The sequence below is a fragment of the Parasteatoda tepidariorum genome, chromosome 2, assembly GCF_043381705.1.
Source record: "Parasteatoda tepidariorum isolate YZ-2023 chromosome 2, CAS_Ptep_4.0, whole genome shotgun sequence".
NCBI classification, from domain to species: Eukaryota; Metazoa; Arthropoda; class Arachnida; order Araneae; family Theridiidae; genus Parasteatoda; species Parasteatoda tepidariorum.
Window position 1 is genome coordinate 75,921,338 of NC_092205.1, and position 16,224 is coordinate 75,937,561.

Genomic DNA, 16,224 nt, shown 5'->3' on the forward strand with positions numbered 1-16,224 from the left:
TAAAACGAATTACATTCGTTTGGCTAATATAATTTTGGTTAATAAAACCAAAATATACGTTGTTTAAAACAAAGTAACATCTTCCCGGAAATTCTGATTGTCAAAACTATAGTTTTTATTACCACAAGTTTTGTACAAATACAAATCTGGAAATCAAAATTAACCGAATAACTGATTTACGTGCGACGTTATAAGGCAGATGATAAAATTACCAAATTTCCCCGTTTATTTTATTATTAATTTAATTATCATCAAATTATCGGTAAAATATAGACATTATCAGTAAGAATTCTGGAGCCTTTTGGCAAAAACACGGCAAATTTCACCAAATTTTGGTAATTTTGATCATATATTTTTTCTTAGTTTGGAAAAAAAAGTAATTTGTTTGACTTAAGAGTGCAACAAAAAGTTTGTCCAAAATTCATTACCACAATTATTTTTTTAAATAAATAATAGACTTAAAAATTTGCTTAATTCAAAAATAAAATTCTTTAAAGTATTCAATATGTTCTTTTATCTATTAAGCAAGCTTTTGAATTTGATAAAAATGAATAAACATGAGAAATTAGCTGCATACCTAACAAACTAAAATACTAGTTACGTGAAATATTGTTTATAAATTATTTTATATTCGATTTCGCGATGTACATATGAAATTTTAATGTCCTAATCTGCGACATAGGATTTTGATAACTTTTAAATCAAAGCATAATTAACATTCGAAGCTTTTCCTCAGTCAAAAATAGTTTTGCATTGTCTTATTAAAACCATTTAATGTGTTGGACTTACTTATAGAACATTACATAACATTTAACTATTATAAAGCATTATATAACATTTAACTATTATAAACTATTATAAAACATTTTAAAACTATATTATGTTTTTCATGAATTCTACTTATAGAGGTAATCAAGAATAGACAAGAAAAGGGAATACTAATATTGCATTATTTGGTTTTGGCAAGCGCAAGATAAAATCATGTTGCTCTCTATAGAAACCTTAGCACATTAAGTGAAATCAATACTTAAGGTACCAAAGAAATCAGTCAATAATTAATGTGCCTAAGGAAAAATTATTTCTCTTAAAAAGTTTTCGGTTTTCTTTTATATGTGCCATCTACATAGAATAGATGCACTCTTGAAATCTGAAATGGGCCTTTGGGAAATTTGTTTTCATCTTTGACGTGACTGACGCCAAATGGACCCAAATGCATTTGTTTTATGACAGGTAGAAAGAATTGAAAGCGTTCCATTCTGATTCCTTTTGAACTAAAAGAAAGCAAAGTTACATATCTTTCACTCAGAAGATTTAATATTGTTTTGTCTGCTTCCATTTTACTTGAAACAACAATATACAACAATTACTTGAAACAACAATTACAATTACAAACAACAATTACAAACAACAATTTACTTGAAACAACAACAATATATATATATATATATATATATCTCATAGATGGCAGCACTAATATTTTACCTAAACATTTTTTTTTCTTCTTCTTCGATCAAATGTTTTTTTAAATTTTATTATATTCGATTCAAGCTATAAGCAATATTTTACATCTTCGCGATTTTTGTTAACTGTTTTATTATTGTACTTTTAAACCTAAACCGCGTTTTAATTCACGCCGGTAAGTTTGATTTCCTATTACATTTTTCTTTTATTTCATGATTTTTTTCAAAATAAGGTTTTTTGCGATATCGACACATATAAAGAATAATTTTTATCTTAGGATAATTATTCTTTATTCAGAAATATCGCATTATTTATGGCAATTAGATGTGTCTTGACAACGACTATTTGCTTATACCATTCTTGTTTCTCTACCATTTAGTTTTTTATTTTTATTTTATTCATGTTTTTCATGTTAATTTGTGTTTATTTAGGGTAATAATTTCTGCTGCATTTGCGCGATTAATACTCTTTTTATGTTTTTATGCTTCTTTCTCCTAGATACAAATTTTCCCCTGTTGCTTATGCACGCGGTTATTTGTTAAAGAGATATTTTTCTTCCAAATTTTGTATATTTTTTTATATAATTTTTTGGTCCCCTGCTGATTCAGGTTAGCACCCTGCTTCAGTTTAATNTCTGATCGTAGAATTTGCGCTAGCTCATGAAAACACCAGGTGTAGTTTAAATCAGGGATTAAGTGACAGTGATGAACGATGACCAATGGTCAGTATACATTTTTTTCTCCTCCTCAATTTCAATAAACGTGCTCCACCCACCTTCTACAGAAACAGTACCTTCTCAGGGTCGCAGGTGTTACTGTGATGTGTGTGGTCATTTATGACTCATGATGTTACAATGGTGATTTCTTAAGAACTGAGGGAGGCAATTCTAAAACATGAAGCTCTTAGGGTGGTCTAAGTACCTCAACAGTGGGGGAATGAAATTTGAATACAAAAGCCATTCTCTGATGTGAAAAGAAATAACAGTGGGGTGAAAGATCATAACCAGCAGTGACCCTTTTATCAGAAAAGATGAAAAAAATGGTAAAAGATGACAAAAAGGCATTTTACATTATTTGAAAACCAATAAAAAAAAAATAGAAAATAATGTTGAAATTTAAAAAAAAATCGTTTTACAGAGGTTTACTGCTTCAGAGAATATCGTTATATTGAGAGGAAGATAACATTAATCCATATGCAAGTTTGGCGGGACCACGGAACATTATCGTAATAGAGGGAGTTCACTGTATATATATACATGGTTATTCATAATTCCCTCCGCCTGTATACGCCAATTTTCTTTACTTTAAAACTTGAATACTTTCGGAATAATTTCATATGTTCTTTTTTGCCATATTCGTCTTCGTTTTTTTACTATAACGCTTCGAAACCCTGGAGGGAATTATGAATAATCCAGTATATATATATGTGTGTGTATATAAATACATTCAGGAGTCGAATCCGTTTTTTTCACTCAACACAGCTTTTGGCACTGGGCAAAATCGCTCAACCAGGGAAGCCCCCTTTACATCAAAAAATAAATAAATAAATGAAAATACTACAAAACCTTTAAAACGTTTGCTAGATTAAAACAGATTTGCTCTGTGGAATTGAAAACAGATTTCACTGAGAGTTTATTGAAATTGATTTGTTATTTAATAAACTTTAATTTTTCTTTCAAAAGAAATCAAGTAAAGTCAAGACAAGAATAATCAAAGCGAATATCATGTAAGAGCCATGCCACTGAATTGATATTTTGTAAGCTATTTAAAACCGTTCGTTTATTTTAATTTTAAAATTGAGTTTTATTTCTTTTCTTTGATTTTGAAGTGTGTTTCTTCAAGCAAAATAATGTCATGTTTGAAACTAGAAAAAAAACATGCAAAATAATTGAAATTAAAATAAAATTACCTCATGTAGAGCCAACGCATCGAGAAATTATATGATTTTATTAAAACTTGAATATCAAGTAAAGGCTACTTTCAATAATGCTAATCATTTTTGGAGTTAATATATTGATTTTTTGGGAAATATTTTTTTGGTGAGTTACTAGTAAAAAAAATTAACTGAAATTTAATAATACGAAACTATCGGAAAGGTAAACAATTAAAAATAAAATTGTTGTGTATGTGGTACAAATCTAATTCTGTACCACAGATGGCGCCACTGGAAATCAAGAAGAAGCGTATCCCTCTAACCTTAGTGACATACGACAACAACATCAAATACGGTAATTTGCCCGAATTTTATTTCTACGTGTAGCTTTCAATAACAATCGTTTTTGACAAACAACGCAAACTCTCCTTTCTTAACTTTGAATTAAAGTATTTTGAAGTATCCTGAGTACTATAATTTTAACTTACTATGATTTAAAATATTTAGCAAATATGTAATAAATAATTAGATCCATAACTATTTTTATCTTGACAATCCTCTTATTCCAATCCTTCATAAAGAGTAAAAACACCTTGTCAGAAAAGTTTTATACGAAGTTTTCGAAATCAAAATTCGTTTAAAAAAATATTTTTGAAACCCTTATTTACGAAAACTGTGCATTGTATTTCACGCTACCGGATAAGGTAGAAGTAGGGTAATGAAAAAAAATATTTAAACAATAAGATATAGAATTATTTAGAAATATTTTAGATAAGCGTTAAAAAAAGTAAAAAATCGTTTCCAATAGTTTCAAGTTTAAAGAGTCTATTAACTTAATCGACTTCACTTTTGAAAGTCTCTTTCATAAAAATAATCAAACAAACCACTCTTAAGTAATGTTGTAGTAGTAAAAGCTATCTTCATGATTGCTGAATAGTATACATACAATTTAAAACTATTGTATTTTTTTTTAAGTTTTGTCTTTATTGCCGATTTTTCTTCCTTTTTTGTTGTGCAAGGAGGAATTTTTTTCAGTAGTTTCTGTTGAAATTGCACCTTTGAAAGCAATTTTAAAAAGTCATAAAACTTAATAGCTGCGTTTTCAAAAAGTCAAAAGCACTAATTTAATACTTTGTATTCTCATCTTTAAAAGAAAGCCAAACTTGCGTATTTATTATATTCTTTAAATTTCAGCTTTGAGGTGATTTAGACAATGCATTTTTTAATCAGTTTTTTTAATATATTTTAATTCGTATTTTTTATTAGTTAAGCATACCAAGAAAATATACAAAAAAACATTGAAATATTTTATAAAGTATTTTGTAGTAATCTTAGAAGGGAAAACACAGTTAAAATGTGGACTAAGTAACCTTTTTACATTTCGAAAATTAATAATAATGCATTTGAAAATATAGTTGCAGCATAGTAATAGGTGATTGATTATATATAAGTAATTTATAATATCTAATATATTAGAGGAGGTAATTGAAAGGTTTTGTAACTCATTTGTGCAATAAAACTTTACAAAACTGTACATATTAAACAGTATAGTCTGAAATTAGATCTAATTAGACGTAAGCCAAGCCAACAGAAAGGTACTAAAGCAGCTGAACGGGTTGACAAGCGACAGAAAGTTCACTGATCTCCCAATTTAGACTTATCGTTAAGACTCTGTTTCCTATAGAACACTAAAGTCAAGTACAACTGGCTACAGTCAGTGAGTGGGCGGATGGGTGATCACTTTGATCATCTTGCATAGAGAACGAGGGTGCAAGGTATCGACCATTATGGAACTGTTCTACGGTAAAGTACTCGACTTCGCTCGCAGGTCGCCGGACTATCAAAGCAAGTGAGTCATCGACTCTGCAGAGGATCAAAATTGTGTTCCAATCATCCTCATTTATGTTTCCCAGAGAATTGCTAATTACCCAATACGCAGAGCTAGTACGACATAAATAAACTACTACTACTACCCAATTTTAATAAAAATAAATATTTAATAAAAACAAAAGTTAACATAAATTGAAATATTATACTTTTTTAAAAAATATAATATTTCAAGTACGGAAGGAGTGAAACTGCACTTTTGTTAAAAGAAATATTATATATTTTTTTCTATCAGCAAGAATTTGTTTGTTTACATTGAAAGTCTATGTTTCTTTTAAACAATGAAAAGTGGATGGAATGTTTTGTTGAAATCAAGAACTCAAAAAAAAAAAAAATTCAAGTTTTGTTGAATGTTATAAACTCTGTCACTAGGGAAAATTTACTTACATTAGAATTTAACATGACTGCTCTTTTTTCTACTTCCTTCTTCAATTCAGTCTTCCATAATTCTACTTCCAACGGCAAAATCTTTAGCCTAAACTAATCCTCAACCACCACAACTGAAAAGTCTGTTCTTCTTTTGAATAGAAATTCGATAAATTCCATTCCCTAGAATAAGAAAAATCCTTAAAATCAACAATTAAGAAATTAAGGCATACAAAATCAAGTATTGAATAAGAATAAAGTGAAATAAGTAAGCGAAGTAACAGTAGTTTTTTACCTTCACAATGGGCGACAGTAACTGTAGCTGATCAGTAGTAACGTAAACAGTAGTTTTTTTCACAGAAAGAATGAATCTAACGTTTTCTTATTCGTTCTATAAATCAGCACTATTGGTTTCTTTGATATTTTTTGTATTTAAAAAGGGGACATTTTAGTCTTGATTTAAATCAATATACATTATACTCAAATTCCTTTTTTATGTCATAACAATTTTTTTTTATTAAAAAAGAAGAAATGAACTATGTAAGAATAAGCGATCGCGATTCTAACATTAAAATACTTCGATTAATTAGATTTTTTCAGTAAAGAGAAGTAACATTTTTTTCTATAGTACTAAAGTACACAATTTTCACTGAACTAGACAAATTTAATAACTCGTAAGTTACTTTTCTCTTTTCAAAATTTTTTTTATTGTCCTCAATTGATAAAAGATGACTTCATGTCATAACACTTGGGTTGAAATAGGTTTTGCAGTTTTATTCAACAATATGATTACTCTGCGGAATAATTTTTTTTTTCAATTGAAAGAGGTTTTTGAGCAAATCTTAGGGACTTTCGTGCCGCTGATTTCAAACCTGCAATCGGTTTCTCTATCCAAGCTGCAGTTTCTTTAAGTGACATTTTTAGAGTACTTTTATAGAAGTGTACAAGTTAAAAAACGTTATAAGTAACAAGGAGTAGCATAAATGTTGCAACAAACTTCCTGTAGTGTTAGGGCACATAATAAGGATAAAAATTGCATAGCTATCCATACTCAGAAATGTCATCATACGCAGCTAGGGGTGCGGCCTTATTATGAATCGTTTCTCCAACTGAACAGATCATGATAGGAAAGTCCTTCTAGTCGCGTACAGGAACATTTCGTGCCTGGGTTCTTGTGCATTTTCAATCCTGATGTCCCAACTCTTCCAGAAGTTTGTCACATCATTCACGCTTTTCTTTGCTAGATATAGTGCTTTAAAACTTGTACATTTCGACAAAATATCGACTAAAAATGTCGTATAAAAATCTGTAGTTTTAGGAGCAAAACTATTTTCAGATATAAAAACTCCACAGCCGAATTATGCAAGTCCGAGTATTTGTATAAATGCAACAAAAAACAGTTTCGCGAGTGGTAATTGTTTAAATTGAATGTCATTTTTTCTTTTTTCGAAGAAAAAAAGTGGAAAGTGAAAAATTTGGTAATTTTGGAAAACTTCGAAAAATGTAGTTAAATTGGAAAGATGTAATTAATTTTGAATTATTATTATAAAATTTAATTAATTTCGAAAAATTTTGTTAATTTCGAAAAATTTAATTAATTTCGAAATATTTAATTAATTTTGAAAAAATTTAACTAATTTTGAAAAAATTTGGTAAAAGTCAAAAGCTACTAAAAATATCTGAAAGACATTTCTAACATGAACTGAGTATTGATCAGTAATGAAAGCTTCCTCCTTCATTGAAAAGCATCTCCTTGCATTTTTATTTTAACTTAACATGACTGTTTTTTCTTCAACTTCATTCTTCGGTTCAATCTTCCGTAATCCTACTTCCAGCGGCAAAATCTTTGGAGAACACTAATCCTCAACCACGACAACTACAATTACATTGGGTCTACCTCTTTTCAATTGACATTCGATAGATTCGATTTCTTAGAAGAGAAAAAAAAAGTCCATGGACCAAACAAAGAGGATGTTAAGGTATCGATTTCCATAAGCGGATGACTTTCCTGCGTCATAAAGATTGTTAGAAATCGAAAATGTTCTTTTTTCTCTGAGTAATTCATTTCGTTTGATGTGATGAGAAAAAAGAGTATATTCGAAAAATATTAGTATTTTTTTTTATTATCTATATTTGTTTAGTTTTTTCTTCATATTCATCAGAAAGATTTTTATATTCTCAGCTTGGCTACTTTTTTTTATAAAATAACAGTCGTTGTAAAAATACTAGTTTATGCGAATAAAAGAACTAGTTTATTTGCGAAATAAAAAGAAAGAAGGGAAAATAATAAGACATCTTTGACATCACTAAGTAAGAACAAAGACTAGATTCTTAGAAAGAGAAAAATTTCTCCTACAAATACAAAACACTGAAAATTTAAAATTTTATTACGATGTTAATTAAATTTAACGATGTTCCTTTTTTCAGATTTTCTGTTCTTTTAATCCATAATGTATATACGCTGTTAGCTCATCTATATACATTATATCTAAAAGAATCCATGAAAAGTTGACTATTGAGAAACTTTTTATAAATAAAGTAACATGCGCGATAGACGAAAAAAAGCAATCCTAATAAATGTGATAAATACTTTGACAAATAACAATTACTTTATAGTTAAAATCATAAATTTTTACCGGATTGGTAAAAATATGGTTTGACGATGGTATAATAAATATATGACACATCATGCGCGTTTACCATATACTTACCCAAAAACGTATATGATACATTGTTCACACAAGTATATACATTATATCTAAAATAATCCAGGAAAAGTGGACTATTATACTTTTAGGTATACCTACCTTTTACGTTTAGGTACTTTTAGAATTTTAATGCTACGACTATTAATGTTGTGTAATACAGATGCTATAAATGCTGTGTAATACAGATACCAAACCAAGCCAAATACCAAACCAAGCAAAAAATATTTGTGTGTCTTCATTACTATTAAACTGTTTCTTCAATTAAAAAATTCATTACAATTACTATTAAAAAATTTCTTCATTACTACTACTATTAAACTGTAATCGGAGCATTTCAGAAGAGATTTTGATGCTTTATTTCTTTTTCTAACAGACCAGACACTTTAAGATATTGGCCAGTGGTCTACTCCCATGCATGGGTAAATGGCCCCGTTCTTGTGCTGGTGAGATTGGCTTAGCCTTTCATCCCCTTACATAAAATGAATACCAAGCTGAGGGTTTGAACACTGCGAGTCTCACGTTCGGCATAGGTCAGCTCAAGGTCAAGAAAACTGGGATGGACACAGTAAGTCTTGGCCCTCCATTAGCTGTCACGTCACTGAGATTGGTTTATAGGGTTTATTGTAACTTCAAAGAGAAATATTTTCACCTAAACACATAGTCCAGTTATATTAAAAGGAGAAATGACTTATGAATATTTGAATTTTAATTGAAATTTTTACTTTTTTTTGTTGATATCTTTAATGTTATTCTTTCTATACAAAATATTTATATTTCAACGTATATTATGCATAGGTTAACTCAATACTTAGCTATGGAATCACAATATGGGGTGGGGTATTGAAATAATCATAATATATTACAATTATATTAACTGCTAAATGAAAATCAAAAACCAATTTATTAAAATGTTTTCGCACAGCGATTTTTCTACCTTAGTTAAAAAATATCACAGTCTAAATATTTTCCACTTAAGGCATCCGTTTTTCTTTCATAAAATATCAATTTATTTTTAAAAGATTTTCAATTATTCATAAGACAAGAGTAGTAGCAGTCTTTTCACAACCAACAGTTTATTTGTTTTTTCCCCAAAAGAAGTTCTGCATGAAAACTTTTTTTATATTTAGGACCTAAATAGTACAATAAATTGCCTCTACTCATAAAATCAGATACATTCCGAGTTTAATTTGATTCTATGATATTGTCAGCTTTTGTTATCTATTTTGCAAGTATTTTTTGGATGTTATTAATAAAAAATTTTTATTATTACAATAATGAAAAAAATATACCATCGCATAAAAATTATAAATATCTGGAAACGTTGAGAACTTAAATTTAGTTTTATTGTACCGCAAAATTTTAAACTAATGAATAGCTGAATTAGTTGAAGAAATCAAAGGCATTTATTGAATGAAAAAATTCTTTGTTTTATGAGAGTTGTTCACCAAAACGTTTCCTGCAATCGTGATGTCATCAATAATTCCATGATGATTCTTTGATATTGTCAGTTTTTTGTTATCTTTTTTGCAAGTATTTTTTGGATGCTATTAATAAAAAATTATTATTATTACTATAATGAAAAAAATAAACCATCGCATAAAAATGAAAATTATAAATATCTGGTAACGCTGAGGACTTAAATCTAGTTATTTTATCACAAAATTTTAAACTAATAAATAGCAGAATTAGTTGAGGAAATCAAAGGCATTTATTGAATGAAAAAATTCTTTGTTTTATGAGAATTGTTCACCAAAACGTTTCCTGCAATCATGATGTTATCAATGTGGTGAACATAACTGATGACAATCATTCGAATAACTTTCTTGAACAGTTGGAGGAAATGGAAGAAAACCACTTACGTTCTTTTCTTTTCTTTTGGTGAGTCTTCTTTCACTCTATAGTCCTTACACGAAACTGAGAGAATATATGGCAGTCGATAAATTATTTCGATATGATAGTAGGAGAATGGAACGGGAATATTATTTTTAATCCTTACAATATATTATATCTGTGTTACAAATTACTCAATAAAATACTTTAATACTTCAATAAAATACTCAATAAAATACCATCATTAAATTTTTTTTCGATATTTACCATAAAAACACTTTAAAAGTCACTCAGAAATATTTATTTAAAGCATTTCATAACACTACTCACAACTCGAATATTATTTTTAATCCTTACAATACATTCTAGGTGTGTCAGAAATTAAAGAAAAGAGAATTTATAAAATGAAATTAATGAAATGAAAGAAAATTTATTAAAAGACAATAATACTTAATTTGGACTCATATATTGCATTTGTACTGTAATTATTTGCGACTTATTAAATTGGAAATAATAATAATATAAGTAATTTTTTCATCATTTATCTATCGATATAAAATAATTTATTTTAGTATTTAAAAATCTGAAAAATGAGGAACAAATACTTTTTTCTTTTAATGTTTAATTCAATACAAATAAAAGATCTTTTTAAATCTATTTGAGGGAATTTATTCCAGCGGGTGGAAGGGCTTTTCATTGTTTCATTTTGAAAATTGAAACAAATCATCATGTCTTTTTTCACGCTTGTTTACTTTTGGAACGAATCCAAAAAAATCGTTTACGATGCTTAAAGAAAAACATACGTTTTCTTTTTTGTTTAAGTAAATTAAAATGTTAGGAGTAATGATTTCTTACTCCTTTTTTTTAGATTTTAAAATTTTTCAATCAAATAAACAACTAACGGGACTAAAATCAACATGTTTAATAGTTACTTTTCAATTTTAAAGCGTTTTTAATAAAAAGAATCACTTAAAAGATTTGCAAGGAAAAAGAAAACAGCATTGAATTCATTTATATACTCATATTGTGTATTTTAAATTTTGTTGCGCTTGCATGGATAGCATTTGAAAATACAGCACTTTATTAAAAGTTAAGTTAAAATTAAGCATTTTGTTGAGTTAAAACCCAATAGACTAAAACTATATGACAAATAATTTTATTAAGAACTTGGTAATATTTTTATCAGAAAATATTGATTAAAAAGTATACAGCAATACCAGATTTTGATTGTCATGGTATTTTTCAATGTATTTTTAATATACTATGGCTGTGCTGGTTAAAATTTTGAACCATTTCATTCTTTTGAGTTAGGATAATTTTTATAGCTTCATGGATAATAATTATATGTTTTCAAAATTTATCATACTGTTTAAATAGGGTGATTAACCAAATTTAGGCATATTCCTTAAAACTGATTCATTAATATTTAAATACATTTAAATATAACTTGAATTTTCAGAATATTTAAAAACAATTATAACATTTTAACGGCAAATGATAGAGTAACCTGAAGAAAAAGATTAATTTATGACGATCATCCGTTAACCATTTTCCCACCAACCATAAGAAAGGAAACGAAACATGAAGAATAAGTGCACCGAGAAAAACAATATGACCAACTCTACCAGAATATTTGGTAGAATATTCTGGTAGAGTTGATCATATTGTTGATCATATTATACAGAATACGGTGTTTCTGGCTGTATGGGAATACCGATAAGCTCGCTTATTTATACCCACGCACTTTGGTAATGATTTTAGTAAAATTAACAATGAAATACGGTTTCATAATATACGATAAAATTTAGTAAATATGATAAGATTTGATAATTTTATCATGATACTCTAGAGCATGGCATAAAAACCAAATTATTTGGTAAAGTTTACGATGCAGTTTTGTATTTTTATACTGAATTAGAGGTAGTAAGAACAATAATTTTGAAAGCCAGAATTTCTGTTAAGCCATTATCATATGAACTTAAAAATTATTGAATGAATGGTTTACATACTGTATATTTTGATTTTATAAACCAAAAATTAAAAAATTATAGTGTCCTTTTAACCAGAAATGAGATTGTTATTCAGTATGGTGATTTTACCAGAATTTTTGTCTCCCAGTTACGAAGAACAAGATTGGTGTCTCCTTTGTATAGAAATTAAGGTTATACTTACAAGTAATCCCAACAAATAAACGAATTTTCCTGCATTGTACCTACACTTCATTGTTTCAAAATTTAATGAAATCCGGTATATATTATTTTTTTGTTGTTGTTATGCGTTTGCTTATATAATCATTTCTCATTGAATTAATTTGTATTTATTAACATAGAATTCATAAATTTAGTTATTTATAAGCACATTAGTTCATGGCCAATCCTTTAGGGTTGGTAAAACTTTCCGTCACCCACCTTGTCTTAATGAATTTTTTTTTTTAAATTTAATAAACGTCGTCTATTCTGAGTTTAGAACTATCAATGTTCAACTCCGTAGCCTTATAATTTTAATTGCAACCCAGAAGAAAAGAGAACTGGATCACGCATTGGGAAAAACTTGCCTTCGTCGAGGAATTTTGATGAAGCTAACCCGCATTTGCGCTACATGCCATGGAAAACAAAAACCTCCCATGGTTAGCCTGATGGCAAGGGGACTCCTCTGACCCATGGTCCGTATACTACTGAGAATTTTTTTATATCAGTGTAAGCGGGGTGCGGAATTCGAAATAAACAATCATCGCTGGGATTTGAACCCGGTTCACCTCATTCGGAGGCGAGAGCTCTATTCTCTAAGCCACCCTAAGTTCTTATCAAATTAATTGTAGGTCATAAATTTAATAAATTATTTTTATAAACCAAATTTATTTCTATAAATCAAACTATAATTTTTTCTATAAATCATAAACCAAACCCCAAAAATATTTCAACTCAACATTACTAAAAAAAAAGTGGCCATATAAGGGGTTAATACATTAAATTATTTTTTTATTTCTAGATTTCATACAAAACAATACAATTATCAAATATAAGTGGCTTTTGAACAAAAATTACAGCGATAATAAGATAAAAGAGAAAAACATCATACAATATAAACATCATTAAATCATTACCCTTTGTAAGTCAACTAAGAATGGAAAGCATAACTATTACAAGATATTATGATTTCAGCAACAAGCGTTACATCTTCTACACTCATGATAATAAGATTTCAACATTTTGCAGAAAGCCTTACCACAAAATTTGTTACAGAGCCAAACCTAATACATAATTCATAAAGAAGATATGCTTCGGACAAAACTTTGCCAAAAGCTTTAACACAAATTTGCAAGCATAATATTTCCCGCGGAAAAGTAATTTTCCTTCGCCTTTACTTTTGATTAAATTTTATTCTTTGAAGCTGCTTCTCGATGGAATAAACTTTGAATCTGGAGTGGTTTATTTACTTCTTATTTTGAAAACAACAGACACTATTAGAAAATAATTTTATTAGTTTAGTACTATTAACCCTTAGAAACGCATTTTAACTTTATAAATAATTTTAAAACAATAATAATTCAATTATGCTTATTTCAATAGAAAATCTAGAACTAACGAATGCTTAACTAAATTAATCATTAATGAGAAAAGTTAAAAGAAATGAGTTGTTTTAAAGATTTTCCTCCTCAAAGCGGATTTGAAATATAGTGAAAATATTGTTAAGATTTGGCTGATATAGTTCAGATTATTGTTTTAAAAATTTATATTTTCATAAAATAAACAGATACCGCTAAAAAATAGCAATAAGTTTAGTCTTAAAATTTATTATTGCAAGAATATATGATATCTTCAGATGGAGTATTCATAGAAGGAGATATTGTGACGAAACTTTGATAAAAATGTGATTGTAATATTGATAATGATAAAAATTTTATTTAGGAAAAGTCTATTTTTTATAATTTCAGTATTCGTTTAAAATGCTTGTTTTTTTTTAATAAAATAAACAAAATTTAGAAGAAATTAGGTAACAATTGGTTAAATTATAGATGTGGCCTGCCCCTAAAAATTTATGTTAATCTTAATTAATGTTAATCGTAATTAATGTTTATCGTAATTAATGTTAATCGTAATTAATGTTAATCGTAATTAATGTTAATTTTAATGCATGTTAATCTTAATTCTGAGCGTAATTTTGTAGTTGGACAGATTGAATAATTGAAGTAGTTGAATTTTGTGAATATGGCAAAAAAAAATTTAAAAACAAAATTAATGGAAGATAACACGTAGGTCAGAAGGGGTCATAGCTCAGAAGGGGCACACAGTAAGAAATTCCTGATCACCTTGAGTGACAGTACTTCTTACCATAAAGTCAATTTTTTCCGGAAAATGTAAAGAAATAATAAATTTGATGTACAGTAATTTTTACAGTAATAATTGCAGTAAAATAACTGAATCACTAACTAAACAAATTTTACTGTAAAAATTACGGTGTAAGATTTTACAGTAAAACTGGATGTTAATGAGTAATTTTAGCTCAATTTGACGTACCTTTGGCGTAATTTTAACCAGAAATTTTACAGTGCAGATGGATGATTCTTCACATAATAATTGTCAGCAACATATGATGTAAATAGAATAAATTGTTCGTGAGGAAAACAAGATGTTAATCTGAATACTACTTTCATTTAACAAAATAATATTGCAAGGCACGAATTGCAAAGAAAAAATTTTATATTCCCTAAATCATTTTAAGTAAAATTTTAAATTTTGCTTAATGTTATTATTAGGGACTGGCAATGAGAGATGCATTCCTCATGATCTGCCTAATTATAAGCCTATTCAAAATAAAGTATTCAATTCAACTCTTTGTAATGCAGGAAAGAGTCATTGCAGGCGCTTATCGAAAATAGACATGCGTAAAAGTCAAAACAATCCAGTCAACTCCACGATATTTAATGTTAATATTTAAATAATTTGGTTTAGGACTTAAGGTTAAAACGTATGATAGAAATAAAGTAAAAATAAATCTAATGACGGATATGCTAATGTTTAATGTGCTCGAAGAAAGAAAGGTCAAAAATATTTTTTCATACTCAGTTGTGTCGACAGTGATTAGTTAGTTATACACTTGCATAGAAATAAAGAGTTAACCTTATGCAATTTTGAAAAAAAATTGTATTCGCTCTTAATAGAATTTAGTAAAATTTAAATAACTGATATAGAATAGGAATCAGTAATGATTAAATATGGATGAAATAAAAGAAATTCGAAAGCTAGTAAACATATAATGCCTGTAATGATATGGCATTAAAGAGTTCCATATTTAAATGAAATATATAGTTTTTTAAGACCAGCAGGTTGTGTGAGAAGCCTAAGAATTTGTAAAGAAGTTTTAAAATATATTGGAATATGTACTTAAAGAAGAGAGGGAGGATTGGGTGGTCATGGGGCAAGATTGGAAATCTTGAATACCTATTTTATTTATTTATAGGTCGAATTTCATTTATGAGATATAGTAGATTGGTAACATTGATGTACACTTTCATGTGCAGTTGATTGATAAAATTGTGAATATTTTAATAGAAATATGTAAAAAAAGGTTCTTAAGGAGTAAAAGTAGCTTTTAAAATTTCACTTTATTCTTTTAATTAGACATTATGTTTCTAGTCATCCCTTTATAAGAGTGGCCGAGCATTGTATTGTTGAAAAATGGCTCCTGGGAGTCCTGAAATGAGTGGCATTAAAGGGTCCAAAATTTAGACCGATCTCCTGACCAAACCATGAGGACCATATTTCCCAGATAGCTATTCTTCTATATTTTGGGGTTCAAAATCTGAAACCTTAAAAAAAAAAATGTTTTTTTTTTTGCAGAGAAAGTCCGTTTGCATGTACGCATAATAAGTATTTATAACATTAGTACGTACGTTAATACGCATCGCCTGTACTAATTAATTAGCATAATTGAAGTCACTCCCTCAAACCTTTGAGATTGTGTCCCAAAACGTGAAAAACCGATCTTTAAATCAAAAGCTATTCAGAGTGGTCCGTATTTTATTTTGCGCACTGTACATTATCTACTCACAACAAAATATTTCGAGTTAATGAACAAATAGAAATTTTTGGAAATTTTA

General features: G+C 28.2%; 1 protein-coding gene across 1 annotated transcript in view; it reads right to left on the bottom strand.

Annotated features, from left to right (window-relative positions):
* Nucleotides 1-5,594: 5,594 nt before the first annotated feature.
* Nucleotides 5,595-16,224, bottom strand: part of LOC107453683 (uncharacterized) — a 303,673-nt gene continuing 293,043 nt past the window's right edge. Inside the window, exon 3 of the transcript XR_011636184.1 lies at nt 5,595-5,769. The gene's annotated coding sequence lies outside the window, so the exon portion shown is untranslated. The remainder of the gene's footprint in view (nt 5,770-16,224) is intronic.